The sequence below is a fragment of the Drosophila busckii genome, chromosome X, assembly GCF_011750605.1.
Source record: "Drosophila busckii strain San Diego stock center, stock number 13000-0081.31 chromosome X, ASM1175060v1, whole genome shotgun sequence".
In the NCBI taxonomy this organism is placed as follows: Eukaryota; Metazoa; Arthropoda; class Insecta; order Diptera; family Drosophilidae; genus Drosophila; species Drosophila busckii.
In genome coordinates this window covers 11,027,336-11,049,052 of record NC_046608.1, presented here as the reverse complement: position 1 = coordinate 11,049,052, position 21,717 = coordinate 11,027,336, and the positions used below count along the sequence as shown (strand labels likewise).

General features: G+C 40.5%; 1 protein-coding gene across 8 annotated transcripts in view; it reads left to right on the top strand.

Annotated features, from left to right (window-relative positions):
- LOC108605671 (neurotrimin) overlaps positions 1–21,717 on the top strand; it is a 67,918-nt gene that overhangs the window by 12,161 nt on the left and 34,040 nt on the right. For 7 of the 8 annotated variants that reach the window (XM_033294309.1, XM_033294307.1, XM_033294308.1 and 4 more), the window contains exon 1: positions 21,361–21,441. The exons of the other annotated variant lie outside the window; for it this stretch is intronic. The gene's annotated coding sequence lies outside the window, so the exon portion shown is untranslated. Of the gene's footprint in view, positions 1–21,360; positions 21,442–21,717 lie in introns of those variants that run through there. 8 annotated transcript variants of the gene reach the window in all.

The following is a 21,717-nucleotide window of genomic DNA, read 5'->3' as shown; positions in this document are numbered from 1 at the left end:
CCAATGTCAAGCAAATACACACACACACACACACATATATATGTGTATGTATGTGTATGTGTGTGTGTGGCACGCATGCCGCATAGATTGTGTCCACATCCGCTAGTCACCCACAAGCGTGCTGTCTTCTAACAGCTACAGCTCACATTCCTCGCGCCTTCGGCCCAGTTACACCCTTGGCCTGGTCTGGTCTGGCCTGGCCGCTCTTTGTGTGTGTTGGTCGCGCTCTGGTCGCGTTCCTAGCACGTTGTGTGTGTGTGTGTGTGTGTGTGTGTGTGTGTGTGGCATTTTATTAGATACGTGCTGTATCTTTGTTTACCAACTTTGATGGTGTTAATGCTCTTGTTGTTGTTCTCTCGTTGCTGCTGCTGCTGCTGCTGCTGTTGGCTTTTGTTATTATTGTTGCCTTTTTGTAGTTGCTGGCGATACACATCTATGTCAACCAGACACACAACCAGACTCCTAGCCACATGCCCTATAAAGGGCGCGCTTAAAAACTGCAGCGTATGTGTTTTCCACCCAGCCCCTGCCACTGCCCCTGCCCCTGCCCCTGCCCCTGACTCTTTAATCTTGAGCTTTGTCTTAAGCAGTCGAAACTTTAATCAGCCTAAACCGTTTGCCCAAAATCAAATTAAATTCAATTGAATAAAATGTAATTAAAATAACAATTGCAACCAACACATATACATGCCACATATGTACAGCAGCAGCAGCGCAGCACTGCAGCAACTCTTGGAATCGCATTAAAAATTTAACGGCAATTGTGTTTTGAGTTCAAATTGGAGGTCGTGTGCGGCTAAAGACACCATGTGGTTGCCCGAGAGCAGCTTTCTGACCAGAGTCGGTCAGTGGCCAGTGGCGTGGTGTTTCAAAACAAAAAAAGGGGCTCAAATTGCAAACAAAGCTTTGCTGCTGTTAAACTGTTGACGCCTCTGTTTGCGCCTTTTGCTCCAAGGACATGCAGCTGCGGTTGCTGCTGTTGCTGCTGCTGCTGCTGCTGCTGCGGTGGCAGCAATCGCATCAGCCGGAAATGCGCAAAACTAACGGATAATGTAAAATGGCTTTAGGTTACTGTAACTGCAGCTGTAACCCTAACTGTAACTGTTGTGGCAAAGGCAAACAGAACTTAAGCGGCAAGAGATGCGTTTAGATGAGCTGATAGTGTTGATTGTTCCAACAGCTAAATAAACTGTGTGAATATTCAAGCTTCAATTAATGCCAAATAGCGAGCAAAGGCAATTTGCTGTTTGTTGTGTAGAGCAAATTCGATGTTTGAAATTTAAATTAAGTCAAACTACTGCAGCAGCAGCTGAAAAGCAGGCAATGAATTTATGGCTTTAAAGTCGATGAGCTAAGAGCAGCAGCAGCTGAAAAGTAGGCAATGAATATCCAATGTATATGAGCGCATCAACAGTCGAAACGAAACGAGTTCGACTGAACAAGCGACTTAAGGACTTTAGCAGTTTGGTTTGCATGAGCGTTAAGGTGCTTCATTGACCTAATTGCTATGCTAAACATGTTGCACTTCCTTGTTGCCACACACACATACACACACACACACACACAGACCAACATTATATAACTTGGGGCTTGGCACGTTGCGATAATTAAATTATGTGAACTTGTATGTGACGTGTTTCTTACAGCTTACAGTTGTGTCTTGCCATTGTTTCAGGTGTGTGTGTGTGTGTGTGTGTGTTAGCTGCTACATGTTGCACATACTACAGTCTGTGGTCAATTAGGGTTGTCTCTTGAGTCTCTGTACGACATTGAAAGACCAGGCACAAGAAGATTCAGGGTTGGCACCAACGGCTTGTTAATTACCCTACGTGCTCAAGGACTTTTCAAGTGTCAATAAACCAGTTAGCAATGAAGTCAAGTGCCCAAAGCAAGTGACGCTGCTCTGGGGGCGTTCGAAAGTAAACCATTTTAATATTAAAAAATCTATTAAGCATAAATGCATGCAAACCAAGCTTTAATTTTAAAATAAAGCTACTAATTGTTGTTGTCAAACAATTTGTGATTTGTCAGCTGTGGCCAAGACACACTCAGAGAAATGCCAAACAAATGGCATTTTCATTTGCAATGACAACTACTGCAGAATTATTTGCAGTGCACTTGCGACTCTGCTGTGAGTCTCTGGCAACAATTAGATAAACAAATATGCAACTACTGCTGCTGCTGCTGCTGCTCCTGGTGCTGCTGCTGGGTGCGTAGCATGTGCTTTTATTATCATGATGACTGCTCTTTGTGCACTGACATTGGCTTTTGTCTTTGCCACATACAACAAAATACATGACTCGAAATTTATTTGTATTCATTTATTTACTTTTGCTTTTTGTTTGCTCTGCTGCCGTCGCCCACAGTGCGGGGCTAAACTTCTAATGAATTTGCTCAGCTCGTCACACTGCACAACATTGTAAAATCCAAATGCACAGCTATGCATATACCAAACAAATCAGCATACATTAGTCTCGAATTTTGCACGCCTAATTAAATCGGTGCAGCAGCAAGTGGCTAATGCCACAGTTGCAACTTGGCATTCAACTGCCGCCCGTTGCCCCAGCGCATAGAGAACTCAACTATTTATGTTGGAAAGTTGCGAGCAGTTGTGCTTAAGCTGGATTACCCAAGTTCCGCTCTTGAATGCTGGACCGACTGCATGCATTGCATGCCGCTTCTCTAATTAGACTTCCAATGAGCGCGAGTTGCTTGATTTCCCGGAATGGTAAAGCTCCTGGGCACAGTTTTTCTACAACTTAAAGCCACAGCGTCGATTGAGTTTTCCACGAAATTTTCAAAGAACTTAAGCCTGCTTTGCTGCGTAGGGACGGGGCAATTAAAAACTACATAAGTCTCAAAGAATATAAATCTTTTGCATTTTATTCATAAAAAAGGGAATCAACTCGCAGTTGGCTTGAGGCTGATTTATAATACTGCGACCAAACTACAGATATTTATATTTGAAGTTAATTTGCTTTTATTGAATTGATTACATTAAAACAATTCAACTGTAGCATTATGACTAGTGATGGCAAAAAATATGCACAATTCGATTATTGAATCATATGATTAATTGAAGCCGTGCGATTATTAAGTGCAATTAATCGAAGAAAAAGAAAATAATCGATTCATCAAATGATTTGCTTCAAACTGCAATTAAATGTGCATGTAATGCAACTGTAACAATAATAAACAAGTAACTAAATTGCACAATATTAATATATTTTTTATTTATTCAATAATGAAATAAGGAAGAGTATTTTAGACATACGTGAAGTAGTCAATCTGTTTCTCTTCTCGGTAGCCGTAGCACCCGCCGGTACTGAAGTGACAATAAGGAAGCAATACTGGCAAGTTATAACATAAAGCTTAGGATAAGTAGTTTTTCACATAATTGGCACTGCACTTCTTTATCATATAATTTTTAATGATTCAATTAATCGAAGCCCATTTGTGCGATACAATTAAATTAATTGAATTAAAATAATCGATTAATGTGTATCATATGATTAATCGTACCATCGCTAATTATGACATTTCACAGATGTTTAAGAGCGGCAATTCGTATGCTCTTAAAGACAAGAGTTCGATTGTTTAGAACATGTCTCAGCTTTGCATCAAAATATCATTGTGGAAATGCATTAAGCAGTTCAATTAGCAATTGCAATCTGCTTGAACCCGTGTGTGCTACTCATTTGTATTGAGTGTCGCCTTCGATGCCACGAAATTGTTTCTGGTGCCTGCCTGCCAATTAAATGATTAGGTAGCTTGTCGCTGGTGTCTTGAAGGCGACACATCCTAATCCTTTGGCCTGCGCGCATTAATTTCGTCATGCAAACTGCTGTCTATTGACTGTTGACAAAGCTTTAGCTTTAGCTTTAGCTTAGGCGATTCATTTGTTTATATTAGAAAGGCTGCTGCTGTTTATCTGCGGCGATCTGCTGCTGCTTTGATGTCGCTAGTGGCGTTTGCTATAATGTCTTCGATTTTATTACATATCGTGAGTTTATTGTCACACACACAATTTCGTTAAAAATATATATGTGTGTGTGTGTGTGTGTGTGTGTGTATAAATAAATAAAAAACGAAACTAGTTTGGCAAATCATTGCGCACTTCTCTATGCGAAGTTAGCATGCACTACTTTGGCTACAATTTTAAGCCACTGACTGCTCGACTGGCTTAGTCTAAGCTACTCGTAGTTAGTGTAAGCGCTCTAGACAACGAGAAAGACCAAAAAAGTCAAAGGAAAAAGGCGAAATGCCCCTGAGCCCAATAAGGGATGATGGGAATTTTGCTAAGAATTTTTCATTTCCTTTTAGCGCAGCAGCTATACAGCCATATATATGTGTGCGTGCGTGTGTGTGTGTGTGTTATTGCTGCCTCAGTACATAGCCAGGGCCCAGCATCAACTGTACCGCAAAATTTACCAATTTCAATCTTTGCTGCTGTCCCTTTTGCTCACAGTCACAAGCAGCAGCAGCGAGATCATCACAATAAGTATATATTTTTTATTGGACAAAAGTATATAATTTGTATGGCATATTGTCGTCATATATATATACATATGTATTATATATATGTTTGTATGGCATGTGGACAGCCAATGAAGTGTCCAACCAATGGAACAACTGCGTGTGTGGCGCCACACACACAATACAGAGGCTGCAAAATGTGAGCGAGCAGATTTGTCAGCAACATGTGTAAATTGCATACAGCATAGCTATGTAATTAACTTCAAAAAGAAATAAATATTGTATATTCTTCGAATCAATTTGATGCTTTACTTTGAGTTCTTCTGTTAAATTCCATTGCCATAATCATTTTTATGCACTTTGAAAGCAGCTCACAAATGCCAAAGGGGCTGCCTAAATTTGTGCGCCAGTATGTAACGAAGTTAAGTACAAGATCTTAGATTAGAGATAATGTCTCTCTATCTATTTTACATACACTTTGCTTATCGAATGCTTTTCTATCCAAATCTACAGCCAAAGTGTATAACAAGTTGGCTGCATTGAACTTTTGCTGCGCTTTTATGATTTTCCTTATTAATCAACTGTATATTAATATTAAACTGCATGCCAGCTGTGCATTGAAATTATATTAAAAATTAATTTGAATTTTTCTGCTGTTTCAACTTCAATTCAAAGTGTTGCAAGTATTTCGTAGCTTCGGCATTTATCATTTATTTAATGTAAGTAAGCAGCCCCCTTCCACACCCATTTGGGGGCTGTTAACAGTTTTTGTTCACATTTATTTTTCGATAGCTTGTTGGGATTGGGGTTGGGGTTGGGGCGCTGCTGTCATGTACAATAAATGAAATCAAAATGGCAAAAACCGATTACAAAACTTGTCAAAGTTGTGTTTGGCTGGCCGACACGACAATCTACTGATAATTACTATCTGGGGAGCACTAACTTATAGCAGCGACATCTCTCCCCACACTCTAAATTGTTGCTGTACACTTTTGTGGCAACTCTAAGTTTGTTGTTGTTGTTGTTGTTGTTGCTGTTGCTGTGGCGGCAATCAGCGAATCGCCAGCGCAGCGACAAAACGTGCGTCAGCAGAAAAGCTGTGAAAATCTAAGACAACTGTGAAATTGACAAGCTGAGCAACTGAACTGAGAACTTGAGCTGCTGCGTTTGCTTGTTACAAACTTACCACGCCCATACGCCCATACGCCCACACGCCCCCTCTCAGCTGGCAGCTGAGAATTTCAAGCTGTATGTTTGTTTGATTATTTTTGTTGTATATTTAACTTTTCATAACTCATATAAACTATGTGACTAATAATGCAACATAACGGCAAATATTTGTTGACAACATGCAACGTAAAGTGTTGTAATCAACACAAGCAGCGTGGCATGCAACGTGGCTTAGGCACATGACACATGCCACACACACACACACACGTCTGAACATTGTTGACTTGGCTCAAAGTGCTCGCTCGTCGCCAAACTCTCGACTCGACTCGACTCGACTCAACTTAACTTGCAACTTGGCATTACTTCTTTGCCTTTTTTTTTCAGCGTAGCTTAAATTACTTTATAACTGCGACAAGAGTGCAATAGCAACAGCAACAGCAACTTGCAACAGCCAGTGGCAAGACACATCTTGTAGCGCTCTCTTTGCAATATCTTATTTCGCTTTGCCCACGAATGCGCTAACTAATTAAATATGATAAATATGAGATGCGCCAAGTTTTGCGGCGCATGTCAACAGCTGAGACCGAGCAGGATAGTCCGATTAGTGTCCCCCCTCCACCCCCCCTCACTCACCCACTAGCAAAGGAAACTTATTAAGCTGCCAGTTGCCACAAATAAGCTGCCAGCCTCGCATCCAATTTCTGATATTAAACGCTCCAGGCCAAAGCAAACGCATCAAAGACATGCGATTTATATTTAGATTATAGTTGATAGCCAGTTATGAGATTAGAATTTAAGCAGAAAAGAAATTTTGGCAAAATACTTGCAATTTTAACAGAAATTCACTTGTAGCTAAATGTTCAAATGCAATTGATGCTAACAGAGAAAATTCGCAGTAACGAGTTGAATGAGTTTTCCAAAGACTTTTAAGCAATAGATAAATTGCAGCTTAGCATGTAAACTAATAATTTTGAACTGCATTTAGCTCAAAAGTGTGCAGCTGACTGCTGTGAAATCAAAACTCACATTAAGCGTTGTGGGTTCTGTGTTGTGGGCAAGGACAAGGAGGCAGAGCAGTTAGCACTTTTGTCATTGAGGCTGCAATGAGCGAATCCCAAGCCGTTTGTCTAACTAAAGTTGCAATGAATTTGTAACGCGCTCTAGTTAAAGCTGTTGAGCAGCACGTTTTTAGCTAATTAATTGTTTTATTAGTTAATTAGTTGTTCAACTTTTGTGGTCATTCTTATGCTTCACATTGTTGTTGTTGCTGGAAAAGTCGAGGCACGTTTTGTTTCCAGCGCCAAGCACAACAATGAAATGAGCAACAATGACAGCAAGCCAGAGACATTTGCCCAGGGCATGGGGTCAAAGTCCATAATCCACACATACTACAGCCACTTCACACACACACACACACACACACACACACACAGAGCTTATGTGTGTGTGCGAACACAGTTGCCAAGCTTGAAAATTTATTGTTCGCTTGAGTTTTTATTGCGCTTTTCTCATCTGTCTTGCCAGTTTGCGTGTGTGTGTGTGTGTGTGTGTGTGCGTTGAGCTTGAAGTGTGTGTAGTGTTTACTTATGCATGCAGAGACTTTAAAGTCGTCAGCTCTCTCTCGCTCTCTCGCTCTCGCTCTCTCTTTGTCTCTCACTGCCTACACAAACAAGTCATTTTTAATGCAAATATTTTTCTTTATTTTCACATTTTGGCCTCACAATCATCTCACAGTTCAGCTTCAATTTGATTCTTTTTTTTTTTTTGTCGGCTCAGGCGGCCGTGTCAGGTGGTGTGTGTGTGTGTGTGGCGTCAACGCCGACGTCGACTGAGGCCCGATCAAAGGTTAAAATAAACTGGAGCACGTCATGTAAATGTTTACACATCATCACCAACATTCAGCTAAGCAAACATATCGACCTCATCGAGCTCTCTCGCTTGCTGTCAGCTACTCATCCCACCCCACCACCCATCCACGCTTCTCTGTGTCTGTGTGTGTGTGTGTGTGTGTGTGTGTGTTTGGAGGGTACATTATTGGCGCATATGTTCAACACAAATTCCACAGATTGATGTTGGAATTTTTTTATTAGCATTTCTATTTGCCATTCCAGGCTACCCAGAGCGGCCCAAATCCCGACCAGCTAGACCCACATAGCGCCCATTGCAGCCACGCCTACATGCGCGACATACAAGGCAATTGCTACAACTATTGTTGTTGTTGTTGTTGTTGTTGTTATTGTTGTTGTTGCTTTTCCGCCAATGTCCTTTGTCTGCAATTTTTAAACAAAGGCATTTTTAAATCGTGTGTGTGTGTGTGTGAGTAAGCCTCATGCCACTATTGACGTACTTTCATTTTGTATGTGTGTGTGTGTTGCCAAAAAGCGCCAAAGGAGCGTAAATCGATTGATTTCATGGTGATTACCTTGATTTGTTGCTCTATTGTTTCATATTGTTGTTTTATTAAAGCCGCTTAAAGCCATCAACATTTGTTTTGCCAATTCAATGCGAACTCTCTCCAACTCCAATTGTTCACCAACAATTGTCAAATTGTAATCGAAGCGTTTACATAAAGTTGAGAGCTATTTACATTTCCCCAATATAAACTTGATAGCCAAACATTGTGTATAAGCAAGTTCAAAGAGAATGGGAACTCCAATGATTTTTCACCAACACGATGGCACAACAATTTTAAATGATATTTGAAAGTCAAGCGTTTAAAAGTTGATATATATTTACATATGGAAGTCAGCTGACTCAACAATTTCTGTCTGCTCTCTTCAACGATTATTCACCAGCACAGCACAGGCACAACAAATTTCAACACCAACGCATTTTCACCAACACTATGGCACAATAATTTTGTATTTTGCAAGTCAATCGTTTAAAAGTTGAGAGCTATTTACATATGGAAGTCAGTTGACTCAACAATGAAAATATCTCCAACGATTGTTCACCAACACCAACAGCTAAACAATTTTAAATTCGCATAGCAAGCGTAGCTGGGAGATATTTACTATTCTAAAAACTGTACTCCGTCAAACATTTCGCGCTGTGTAGGAGAAAGGCCAAAAGCAACAGCAGCTAACTAACAATTTTACGGTATTAACGATAAGCGTAGCTGAGAGTTTGAGTTTGCCAACCACAGACCGTAAGTCGATTATAGAAAACTTGTAATAAAATTTTCGTTAGCCCAAAATCCAATGCAACCAATTGGGTTGCTGTTGCTGCTGCTGGTGGGCATGACAGTTTGTGGGCAGTTGGGGGGTTGGTGCGAACGCGTATTGCATATACTAGAAGAAGAAGAAGAAGGAGCAGCGTAAGAAAAAGCAAAAGAAAACTTGCAGCGAAAAGCGGAAAAATGAAACAGCAATGCGCTGTGGTTTAGCGGATAAGAGTGAGCGAGAGCGAGACAAGGAGGAAGAAAAGTGCAATTGAAAACTATGAAACAAGCGACCACAGCGCAAAAGGGTTAAAGTGGTTCGATGAGGGCGGGGGCGTGGGCGTGGGCGTGGGCGTGGGCGTGGGCGTGGGCTGAAGTGCAAGGCAGCTGCGAAAATTGTGTTTATTTTGAAGGCAGAATAAAATCTGCAGGATGACGGGTGGGGTGGGGGCCGTGGGCGCTTGGTTAAGTGGCGAGCAAGACGCTGTTTTCAAGATAAGCAGCATTTATGCGCTAAATTCGCTTCAACAACAACAATTGAGTGGGGAAAAGCCAATGAAGTGCCAGGCGCCATATTTCAAGCCCAGTTAGTTGCTTCTTATAAACAAGAAGCGAACCTGAGAAGTCTCTGAGCCAAGAGAACGCAGCCAATTCACTTAACAACTTTATTATCAGTCGTTGCAAGTAGGCAGCTTTATCACACACACGCACACAAACAGACATATATATATATATATATATATATATATAGAGATAGGTTGGCGTAATTTTCAATTTCATTTCGAATTTGAAGCGAGAAGCGCTTTGTCAAGCGGCCTATACACGAAACGGGCGTCTTACCCCTATATCATTCTTATCATCGGCTTGGCATCATCATTGAGTTCTGTTCTGTTCTGTCATTGTCCTTGGCACTGGCACTAGGCAAGAGCAGGCCTGTCATCATCATCGTTGTGTCGACATAGAAATACTGAAATCCGGCGTACGTGATTTTCAGCCCTAATGCCATTTTTTAGTTGACAACCTCCTGACAATTTGGCACACACTCCACCCCAGTCGTGGGTCGGTTATCGGGGGTCGGGGGTGCTGCAACCTTCAGTTTTTCCTTATTTCACTTACTTCAAGCTTCGACTGCTGCTGCTGCTGCTGCTGCGCTCATTTCACTTTGTATTTTCTATTTTCATTTCTATTTCACCGTTTTTTTTTTTTTCTTGAGCCTCTAACCCCCTTCAGTTGACACTGAGCATTGGAATGACCTCGCTGCCCCCGCTTCCGCTCTCTATCTCTCTCTCTCTCTCTCTCTCTGTTGAGCGCCTAATCCATTTTGGTTCGGTTGCCTGTTTGGCTTATCGTGCAAAGTTTTTAAGTTTCGAGTCGTGTTTGGCATACGTAATAGAAATTTTGACATGCCCCGCTACGCCCCGCTGGCTTCTTTCTTCGCTATAGCTACTTACTTGCTTTTTGTCAGCTTAAGCCAAGTCAGCTACTTTTTTTTTTTGTTTATTTGCCACTTGCAGATTTTACGAAAATGTTGCCATTCAGGTCATCATAAAGCTCAAATCGCTCTAACCCTAAACCTAACGCCAGCCCCAGACTATAAATCAATCAATTTCAGCAGTTATTTGTTCTCTGGCTAAGCTCAGCTGTGAACTTTCTAATTAATAAGGAAACTCAAGCTGCAATTTCAGTTTGCTTAGAGATCAGCAGCAAATATTTTGAATTGAGCCGCACGCCTTTGACTTAATAAAATGCTTGCTACTTTAATTTGTAATGCAGCATGGAAAATCAAATTATAATTTAATGTCAGATGCGCTTTAATTTAACATTTTTATTTGCAACAAATAAATGTAATTTGCGTTGTTGTTGCTGCTGTTGCTCGTTGACTTTGCCATGTTAATGCTGCTGGTTTACGCGTGTCCATTATGTTAAACACTTAACAAATCCACACTACACACACACTCAGCATGCGCGCGTATGTGTGTGTGTGGCTGCTACTAAACAATGCATAGATAAAAGTGTATAACACACTAATTAGTCGTGTGTGCGATTCATAATGATAGCAGTAATTAAAATGTGTATGCATGTGTTAGTTATGACTGTGTGTGTGTGTGTGTGTGTGTGTGAAAGATATTTAGAGCCAAGAGCTGACAGTGTCTGCTGCTTCAGTACGTACACAGCAAAAAAAATAAATAGAGCATATAAATATATTTAGGATTTGCTTTGCCAAGACGAGCGCTGACTGAACTTTTATGCTAATGCTAATTCGTATATAACATTTAAGAATTTATTTATTTATTTTAATTGTAACAGGGAATTAATTCTATATGACAGAGCAACTGAGATATGCAGGCGATTTTAGAATTTGCAGCATTTTATATTTAAACATTGAACTAATTAATTAAGACTAATGCACTATTTTAAGCAAGTCAATCAAATAATTGTTTGTACTTTTGTTTTTGTCTGTGTATAGAAATTTGTGGTATTTGATTGCCTTGTGCCTTTAATTGTTGCTGTTGTTGGTTGCCACGTGCCGCTGCTTTCTCTGTCTTTGCAGTTAGTCTCGCTGTCGTTGTCTGGCTTTGCACAAAAAGCCAAAGCTGACTAGTCGCACACACACACACACACAGAAAGATTCAAAAACATACGCACACATACACTTGCCACATAGTCCCAGCCTTTGGCGCTTGTTAATGCCCCACTGCAGCCAAAGTGAACACACACACACACACAGTGAGCGAGACAGAGCATCGCAGTCTGAGGCCCATTTGATCCTCGAAGGATGCCATGTCATGTTTTCATTATGCTCATGTGTCTAAACAATTATCCTGCAGGCATAATTATGTCTGACGTTTATAAGCTTTGACACTTTCGGTTTTCGGTAACATGTCTAATTCATGCCGAGCACACACACACACACACACACAGACATGCATGCATGTGTGCACAGCTTGTGAGGCTTGGCAACACTTTAAAGCGCGCCACGCTTATTGAAATAATTACAACTAATTACCAAGGAGAGCGCAACTAGAAATGGCTGTAAGTCGTCCCAGCCACACTTGCTACAGCAAGTTGCATGCCCCACTGCCCGCTGCCCGCTGCCCGCTGCCTGTCTGCCTCGTCTTTTGGCAGCGCTGCTGCTGCTGCTGCGCTTGTGGTGAAAAATTACTGGCCTGGCCGAAACTTATTTTGGCGTAAAATTGAAAAATTCTTGAGTATAAGGAATTAAGAGTAAGTTGATTCCAGCTTCAGCTCCAGCTCCTGCTCCTGCTCCTGCTCCTGCTCCTGCTCCATTGCTTTGTAGTTCGCTTTGTCTTTGGCACTGTCCTTGGCTACACAGAGGCAGCTGCTGTCTGTCTGTGTGTGTGTGTGTGTGTGTTTACGTGTTTTATTATGCAAGAAACAAAAGTTTCATTTGTTTGTCCCGCTCTGCGTTCAGAACAACCATCAATCATTCGCCGTGTTGTGCGACGTCTTCCAGGACAACGACGACGACGACGACGACGAAAAATAACCAAAAAGAAAACGCTGCTCGCATTGAAGCAACGAAGCAAGCGTCAGTAAACCAAAAAATACAAAAAAAAAAAAAAAACAGTACATAGCAGTGAGTAAAAAATGTTTCATTTTCACACACTAAACAAATTGCATGCTGGCACTGAGTGAAGTACGCCCCCAACCTCAGCCCCCCTGCTGCTGTCCATAGACTCTGCTCTCACTCTCACGTCAGTCGTCGCATTCCGCAAACGCGTTCGTTCTCCACAGTTAGGTGGCAAATAGTTGCCATTAGACGAGTATGTGACTTTACACACACACACACACACACAGACGCAGACGCAGGCAGGACATACGTTTCCTTGTCGCTTACGCATTCTCGTTGATCATCTAATGCAGTGTATATAACTCATCGCTAGCAATGGATCGCATATGGCTGGAGTTAAGACAATTCAGCAGTTGTTAGGTTAGGTTGAATAGTCTGAGGCAAATAATAATAAAATAGCAGTAGCAATTGTCGAATTAGTAGTAGAAAAGTATGCAAAGAAAAGTTTTGTAATTTAGTAATTGTTATAGATAAAGCAGTAAGTATTAAGCTACTAATAGTAGCTCTAAAATAGTAGTTAAATATTGTAGTAGCAGTAGTAGTAGTAGTAGTAGTAGTTGTAAATAGTAGCAGTAGTAGTTGTAAATAGTAGCAGTAGTAGTAGTAGTTGTAAATAGTAGCAGCAATAGTGTAGTAGTTGTAAATAGTAGCAGCATTAGTGTAGTAGCTATTTATATTTAGTAGTTTTACTAGTACAAATGTTCCATTTGTTGCTAAACAAAATTCAGTTCGTGGCAATTGTTGCTTAAATTAATAATTTAATAATTAGCTTAAACTTCATTCCCCACTATCATTTTAAAATGAGCTTATAATATTAATTCACAATAATTCAGTTAAGTCAAGCATTTGATTAACTGGCAAACATTTTCTCAATTATGAATTTTATGTTTTCCTACAAATTGCAATTGTGGTTTTCATTTGAAATTTGCTGCATGCAACTTACTTCAGTTAATGCCACAGCTTGCGAACAAAAATGAAATGAAAGCTGCAACGGCTTGAATGTTTTTCATTGGAAAAATCTTGCAATCTATAGAGTCAAAAGAACTAAATTAAAATCTGATGTGATTTGCATTTGAACTTTACTGCGATTTTTAGCGCAACTCAAAGCTTTCATATTTCTAAAATTGAATTTCGTAGAAATTTGCATCCTTTCGATTTGCAATGTAAGCAAAACAAAAAAAAAAAAAGAAATAAACATCTTTGACATTTGTTTATGCGCTTAGCTATTTATGGCGAGTTTAGCAATAAGCAACGTAATAGAAATTTAAGTTTTTCTTTTTGTATTTTATTCAAATGGGCTTTAATGAAATTTATTAAGCTTGCAATCAATGAAATAAAATATACTAGTTGAGCTTATTCTAAGCAATGCTAACGCTTAAAGATGTTAGCTGTATGTGTGTGTGTGTGTGTGTGTGCAGCATTGTTAACGACATTTTGCGGCTTTGGTCAAAGTTTGGCAAACAGTTTGACTGCGATGCGTTTTATTGTTTTCACCTTGTCAACATTTGACCTTCAGGTTGAGCTCTCAGCGCTTGAGTTTAGAGCTTGGGTGGGAGGAGGTAAATTAAGTGCGTGTATAATGTAAAGGGGTGTGGTTGTTGCTTAGCTGAGGCAGCAATTTATTTTGCAACTAATAGCAGCCCCCAGCGCTCGACACTCGACACTCGACACTGGAGTCATGCAACTTAAATTTATAGAGGCACATTAAACTTTTAAATGATAAATTGTTGAATATAATTTACGTGCCCAGACACACACACACACACACAGCCAAGCGCGCACAAATGAACAAGGCTGAGAAAGGGAGAGAGAGAGAGAGAGTGCGAGAGTGAGTGAGACAGCATGCGTGAGTGAAAGGTACGTTGGGTGCCGTCTGTGTCTGCAATTGTGGCAGCCAAGTTAATAACTCTTTTGCCGCTAAGCTCGTGGTTAGGGGGGCGGAGCTGCCTGGGTTAAGCTTCTCACGCTCTTTTGTGTGTATGTGTGTATGTGTGTGTGTGCCTGTTTAGCTTAACTGTTTAATATGCACGCAATGTCGGCGTAAATGTTTGTTGATTAGTGTGTCCTTAGTTTTTAGTGGCTTTCGATGCTCTCGCAGCTCTCGCAGCAATTCGCAACTGCCAACTGCTAACTGACGAATGCCTCGTCGCTCTCACTCACTCACTCACTAGCTAGCTGTCTCTGTCGCCGGCTGGCTGGCTGGCTGGCTGTTGTGGGTGGCGTGTAGGCGTTTGGCTGACAGCCTCAGTCGGAGCCAGCGTTGGTATCCACTTCATATTCATGCTCATTGACAGCACGCTAACGGCATATAAATTGACAGTCAAGCGAGAAGTCCTTGCTCCTGTTACCAGTTACCAGTTGCTAGTTGCTAGTTGGTCGAGATGATTTTTATGTAAGGCCCCAACAAGCCCATCTTTTTCCCCCCCCAAAATTCCCCGCCCCCCCCCCCCCCTTTAAAAAAAAAAAAATCTGCTTGGCGCACTCTTTTTTTTTTTTTTTTTTTTTGTTATTTTGCGTGCACTGCTAACATGTCCCTTTGTTGTTTTTGCATTTTCATTTTCAATTACAAATGACACAAGTGCCTTACGCTCCAGTTTACGCCCTCAAGCCTCACCCCGCCCCCTAGACACCCCCTGCATGCCGCGACTCTTATACGTGTATTTGAGTGGCTTTTCGGTTTGCCATAATAATAACAAGCAGCGCAATTTGTTGCTAATAGAGGCGCTCTCTCTCTCTCTCTCTCGCTCTCGCTCTGTCGCTGCAACTTATCACGTATCCTTTTGCCCCTGTCACGTGTTTTATTCCTGCAGCTCATCTTGCTGCCGCTTGTTTAATGTGCCAAGTAAAATATCAATTATGCCAATCAATGGCAACAGGCTAAAAGTAAACGATACAACTTACGGCTTAATGAGTTGGCAACAAGTCATTGGGCGCTTGCTCAGCTCATGTGACGTGCGGCACTTGTTGCTGCCACAAATCTGTTGCAATTACGTAGTTTGTTGCCTTTACCTTTTGCGCTTTAAGCCCACAGCGCAAAACTTTGCGCAGATTACAATTTGATGCGCTGTCTGTGCTGCTTTCTTTTTTTTTTTTTAGTTTGTGTCACGCCCATTTGCGTTTCCGTTTCCGTTTTGTCCGAAAACGCTGCCCAAAGAGCAATGCAAAATCTTAAGCCTTAAGCGTACTTAGCCCACTAAGCAGTGGCGTCGCAGTGGGGGCTGCAATCTAACAAAATAGCTGCAATAAACTGCAAATTGAAATACAATTTAAATTTTGTAAATTGCAAGCAAGTTATAAATAGTAAATGTTATAAACTACGCCCATGGCTCACTGCGCTGCGCTCGTTCAGTTTCATTGTTATGCTTATGTCCCACCCACAACACATTGTCGTTGAAACTTTTTTTTCCGCCAACTTTAAGTAGTTGCTATATAGAGAATTATAAGCAGTTTTAAGCGCAGCAGGGATCAGACACAGATTGGCAACTGATATGGCTGCGATTTAGTGTTAGCAATTAAATGAAGTTTGGGCTGCATTTAGTGGCGCATTAATGTTAATTAACAGTTAAGAATATGCAGCATTGCTTCGACTTTTGGCAACAATGAAATATTTCATTGGCAGCAGCAGCAGCAGCAGATAAAACTTTTTTTCAGATAAATAATTTATGCATGCATTTGTTTGTCTCGCTCGCACTCGCTCTCGCTGTCTCTCTCTCTCTCTTTGTGCATACTTTGCTGATTGCATTGTCAGTAAGTTAATAAATAACTCAAAGGAGTTTTGGCTCACACACACACACACATGGATCGAGCGTAGGCGGGGGCTGCTTTATATGCGAATTCCTTAAATAAATTTTATTTATTTTATTATTTGCTTTCATTTGGTTTGTGTTTGTCGTGGGTGTGCAAATTGTTGCTGCTGCTGTTGCAACAGAAATATGTCAGCAATGTTGGTAAGCCACCCAGCACCACCCACCACCCACTGCAGAGCTGCAACGATTGTTCTGCTGGTGAGTGCCATTATGCAAATTAGTTTTTGGTAGCTGCAACAAAAGCAAAAATAAAAGAAAAAAAACTCGCACGCACACACATGTAAATGGGCAAATACTCACATATACAGGGTGTGCTAAGATCGCTAAAAAAAATATGCTAGCTATTTGTTTATAATAATTTAGCTGGCAGCGTTTTCGCACAAATTTGAGTTTCTGTGCTGCAAATTTTCAATAAAAGTTGCAGACCCAAAATAAAGCGACACTTTTTTTTGTTGCAAAGCAGTTAAAAATAACTAAAGCAAGCAAATTTGATGTATCTATCAATTAAATTTATTTTATTTATGAGCTTAATTATTATACAAACTAATATAATAACTAAAAGTGGTGAAACTAGTTACTGCTTAGTATGTTATTATAGTCTAAGAACTTAATTAATAATTTAACGTTATTGTGGGTAGGTGCGGTGAGAAGCGATGCTGCTTGGATCTGGCCAAAATGCTGGATCCTCGAGTTGCTGCATTTGGAGCAACTGGGTCTGGGTTATCCTTTTAGCTGTTGCTCAAGGGTTATGGTGGTATGTCCAGTTCTGAGCCGGGTCATCACATCACGGACTGTTTCCTAGTTGGGGTCCAAAGTTTTAACATTTAATATTGACGCATATAAATTCAGCAAATGTGTCTAAGTTTATGGCACACCCTGTATATGTGTGTGTGCGTGTGTATTTACAACAACACTGATAATAGTGTTTAGGGCAACACAACATAGAGAAAGAGAGAGTGAGAGCGAGAGCGAGAGAGAGCGCACTAGCCACAAGAATGACGATAAAATGATGACCAAAAACGCAGTCAGCAACTTTCTGACTATTTACTCATACACACACATACACAGAGACACACACACACACACACACACATATGAGCTTGCCCTGAGGCTGTTGCATGACTTGGCATTGGTCAAAAAGTGCAATTGAAGTTTTGCCAAAGGCAGCAACAGTGCACAACCCTTTTATATATATATTATATATATATAATATATATAGTGTATACTGAGCTTAAGGTAGTTTAATGAATTAAACAAATGGCAGAATTAAAACTTTTGGAAATAAATGTTGCAAATTTGCAAAAATTCAATTGAAGTAGAAAAATTCTTTTTCTAAGAAAATTATGTGATTTGAACACAGTGCAGCAACTGAAACTGCACTGCATACACATGTGTGTTTGTATGTGTGGTGTGTGTGTGTGTGTGTGTGGCATCAAAATTGACAAAAATGTAAATTTATTTACGACTTTGGGGCAGCGTTGAAAGCGTTGACGGCACGTCACATAAATGAATTGCAACAACAGCAAACTCGGCAAAAATCAACATGCAACATAGTGGAATGTACACACACACACACACACACAGACACAGAGACACACAATAAATAGTCAGTCGAGAGCTGCCAAATGTCGTCGCCGGCAGCGCATTTTAGCAAACGTGGCTACAACAAAATTTGTTAAAACGTTTGTCACTGCGCTGGGGCGCAACAATTAATGGGCGTGGTTAGCAGCAACGCAACAAAATAAACATGTGTGGCAGGCGGAAGGTGGGGGGGGTGGTGTCCGTAAAATGTTTATATATTATTTTGAAACTATTGCCGTGTCTTAGCCAAATGCATTTTTAGTTTAAGCAGCTAAATGCCCATTAAATTATTTTAATGCAACAAAATTTAGCAGACTTTGATATACATATAACTGCAATCTATGCCACACTCCTTGCAGTTTCACTGCTCTCGCTCTCGCATTTGCTGGCAGCTGCTGCTGCTGCTGCTGCTGCTGCTCCTGCAAAAGGATCACTGAATTTTCAATGCTTATTAAGTTTAATTCAATCACAAGCTGTCTGGCATTCGTTGCTTGGGTACTTAACACATGCTGCTCGAGAAATGCATTAGCATATTTTGCAGCATTTGTATGTGTGTGTGTGTGTGTGTGTGTCACTGTTTTTTTTTTGCGCTTCCTTTTGTCCTTTTGCTGATGCCCACTAAATTATTCATGGCACTTGATAAGACTTGTAAGCGTAGCTTGGGCACCAGTTGAATGCAGTTGAGAGTTGTGGGCTGAGTGGGCGGCAGTTGGTCAGCTGGGCGCTTGACCCAACAAGCTTAACACTTTTGCACTTTTTGGCTCGAAAACTTTGTCGACAGAGGAGAGAGGAAGAGAGAGAGAGAGAGAGTGAGATAAAGTCAAATTAGCTGTGTTTGTGTTCTTACAAAACGCAACGAAAAGCGATTAAGTGAAAAGTTTCCAAGCCAACCACCCACCCACCACCCACTTTCGTTGCAACATTGCAAGCCTCAACAGTTTTGTATGTCTATGTTGCTCTGGGCAACGTTTTCCAGTCCATTTGTTGGCCAAAAGACGCAAAACGTTGAAAATTGTATTTGCATTTGCCTGTGAGAGCTGCAGAGAGTGAGAGAGCGAGAGAGAGAGAGCGATGAAGAGTGTATAAGTTTGCTGAACTAAAGTAATAACCCCACTACCAAGGTCGTGAATTTATTGAATACGCACTCAGAGCAAGAGAGAGAGAGGCAGACCGAGCGAGCGAGAAAGCAAGCAAAGGTTACGCATAGGCTTAAAATTCAGACAAACCTTTCGATGTGTCTACAACTGCGCTGGGGCTTTAAGTTTGGCAAAAACACACACACACACACAGACGCACACACACACAGGCAGACGCATACTAGTGGGCAGATAAGGTGCGTGCGAGCGAGAAAGATGCTGAATGTCGTGCTCAGCGTTTGCCGGAAGTGGCGATGATAACACGCCAAAGAGGAAATGAACACTTTTTGGGCATTCAGTTGTATGCGCGGTGAGTTGAGTTGAGTTTGGGGGTGGGGTGAGGCTGACGCATGTACAGTTAGAGCAACAACAAAGCGCCCAAGCCAGCGAAATTTATGAAGCAATCGCATTGACTGAAGCTCGTATACACTTTATTTTAAGCGTTTAACTCTGGCACTTTCTTTTTCATACACACGCCCACTCTCTCTCTCTCTCTTTCTTATGCTTACGCAACATTTTTGGCGTAGTGCAAATATTATTGAGGCTGAATTGTAAATATGCCGCAGTCAAGCAAGAGCAACAAAAACTGTGTGCAGTTTAAATGTCTGTCTGTCTGTGTGTGTGAGTGTGTGAGTGTGTGAGGCAACGAGAAATGTACGAGAAATTAAAAGCATTTTATGCGCAAATGGCGCGCGCCATTTAAAATGAATACGAAATATGGTAACACGCGATTTGGCTCAAACCAACCGCCCATAGACTTTACACACAGTCACCCTTCGTAACTGTGTGTGTGTGTGTGTGTGTGTGTGTGTGTGTGTGTGTGGGTAGCTCGGTAGTCCTCGATGCGTATAATTTATGTGGCATTTAATGAAAATGGAATTGAAATTTAGTGTAAATTTATTAAATGATTTTAAATGAATGTTGGTCGCTGAACCGCACAGGCTGAACCAAAAGCAACTACCGCACACTTCCTTTCGCCTTTAGGCCACAGCTTTGAGCCTTAAATTGCATGCAGCTAATAGAAAAATAATACACAATTAACTTGAAACTCTAACGCAGCGTTTTACACTTTCAAGCGCCGACTTTTGAATTTTGTGCCACAGCTTGAGTTTCATTTATTTTGTAGCATACTGCAAGGCGCTGCTATTTACTTACTCAATACCTCATGCAGTCATTAAGTCAATTACCAAGTCGTTTTATCCAAAGACTTTTTGATAGTGATAGTGATAGTGAGTGAGTGAGTGGGGGGGGCGGTAGGCGTGGCAGCATGTCAATATGCAATGTAATTACGTACAGCTAATTAAACGTAATTCATCAATTTGTAAACAACAGCGAGTAACGGTAACGCGAATGATAACGGTAAAAGCAGCAGCAGCTCGTTGCAACTGTTTGCGGCAACGTGTTGATGATGATGAAGGCATATGCTGGCGGTTTTGTTGCAACATATGTAACTGTATATGTGGCAAAAATAATTTACAAAACAAAAAAGCAAAAATTGCAAACTGCGCAAAATGGCAAAAATTTTGTGCATTAATTAAATTTAAATGGAATTTTTGCCAATACGCGCATCATTAGAGCAGAGTAGAGTGTAGTAGAGACTGAGCGAGAGAGAGAAAGCTCTCTCGCTCGCACCCCAAGCCACAAACTGTAAACTTGTTGGTCTGGTCAGCTGCAGTTTCGCGTTCATCCAATTAAATTGTATAAATTAACAAACTGTAAATACAAACGCTTGGTTTTGTTTTTACACATTAATCAGCTTGTTATTAAACGCAGTTAATCTACAATTATTTTTTTTATAAATTACATGTATCATTGAATCATCATTGAAATCAATCAAGCAGCTTGCTGCTTACACTAAGTAGCCCCCCTGCAACCCGCTCCACCCCTTCGCGTGCTCGTGCTGTTGTCATCTTGTGTGGCATTTGGCGTTTAATTTCTGTATTGCCGCAAAATGTTGAATGTGAATGTGAGTTATTAAAATGGTGCACAAATTGTTTTCATTTTGCAATTCCGTTCAGCATGCAGCCAAGTTTTGTTTTTGTTTCTTTTTTTATATTGCCTGCTTTCTTTTCCATGCATTTCTTTTAGGTTTTTCTGTGTGTTTTGTTTTATTTATTTATTTCATTTTTGTTTGCTGCCTCTGCCCCGCTGCTGCTGCTGCTGCTGCTGCTGTGAACAGAAATTCCAACGTTTATTGTTGTTATTTGCATTTTGCATTTGCCGTTACTTGCTTTTGTCTACTTTTTATATATACATACATATATATGTGCACATTGTTTTTATATTTTTTATATATACATAGACATATTTGCAGTTTGCTCTGTCGTTTTCTAATTTCTTTCTTTCTGTAGCTTTTGCAGTCGTCGCAGCAGCTAGAAATGTGTTGACCCAGTTCTGTTCTTCGGCACGCGGAGCGTCTAAATATGTTTTATATACAAGTTCGAATGTAAAACAAATTGTATCTGCGCCTCAAAGTCACGACTTTGAAACTGTGAGTGAAAGCGCCAAAGCTAAATCGCAGTAAGTAATACAAATATATAAAACTTACAATGCAATTTTGAAGCTAATTTCGAATTTAAGATTTTAGTTTTTAACTTAGTGCAAAGTATTTTAAGTTAAACACATTAGGAAATTCTTTTAGCTGCTTAGTTCGATTCTTAATTCTAGTCACATTACTTATTTCAAAATTTGTATAATTTGAATGTAATTTTTATGCTAATTTCGAATTATGTTCGAATTTAAGATTTTAGTTTTTGACTTAGTGCAAAGTATTTTAAGTTAAACACATTAGGAAAT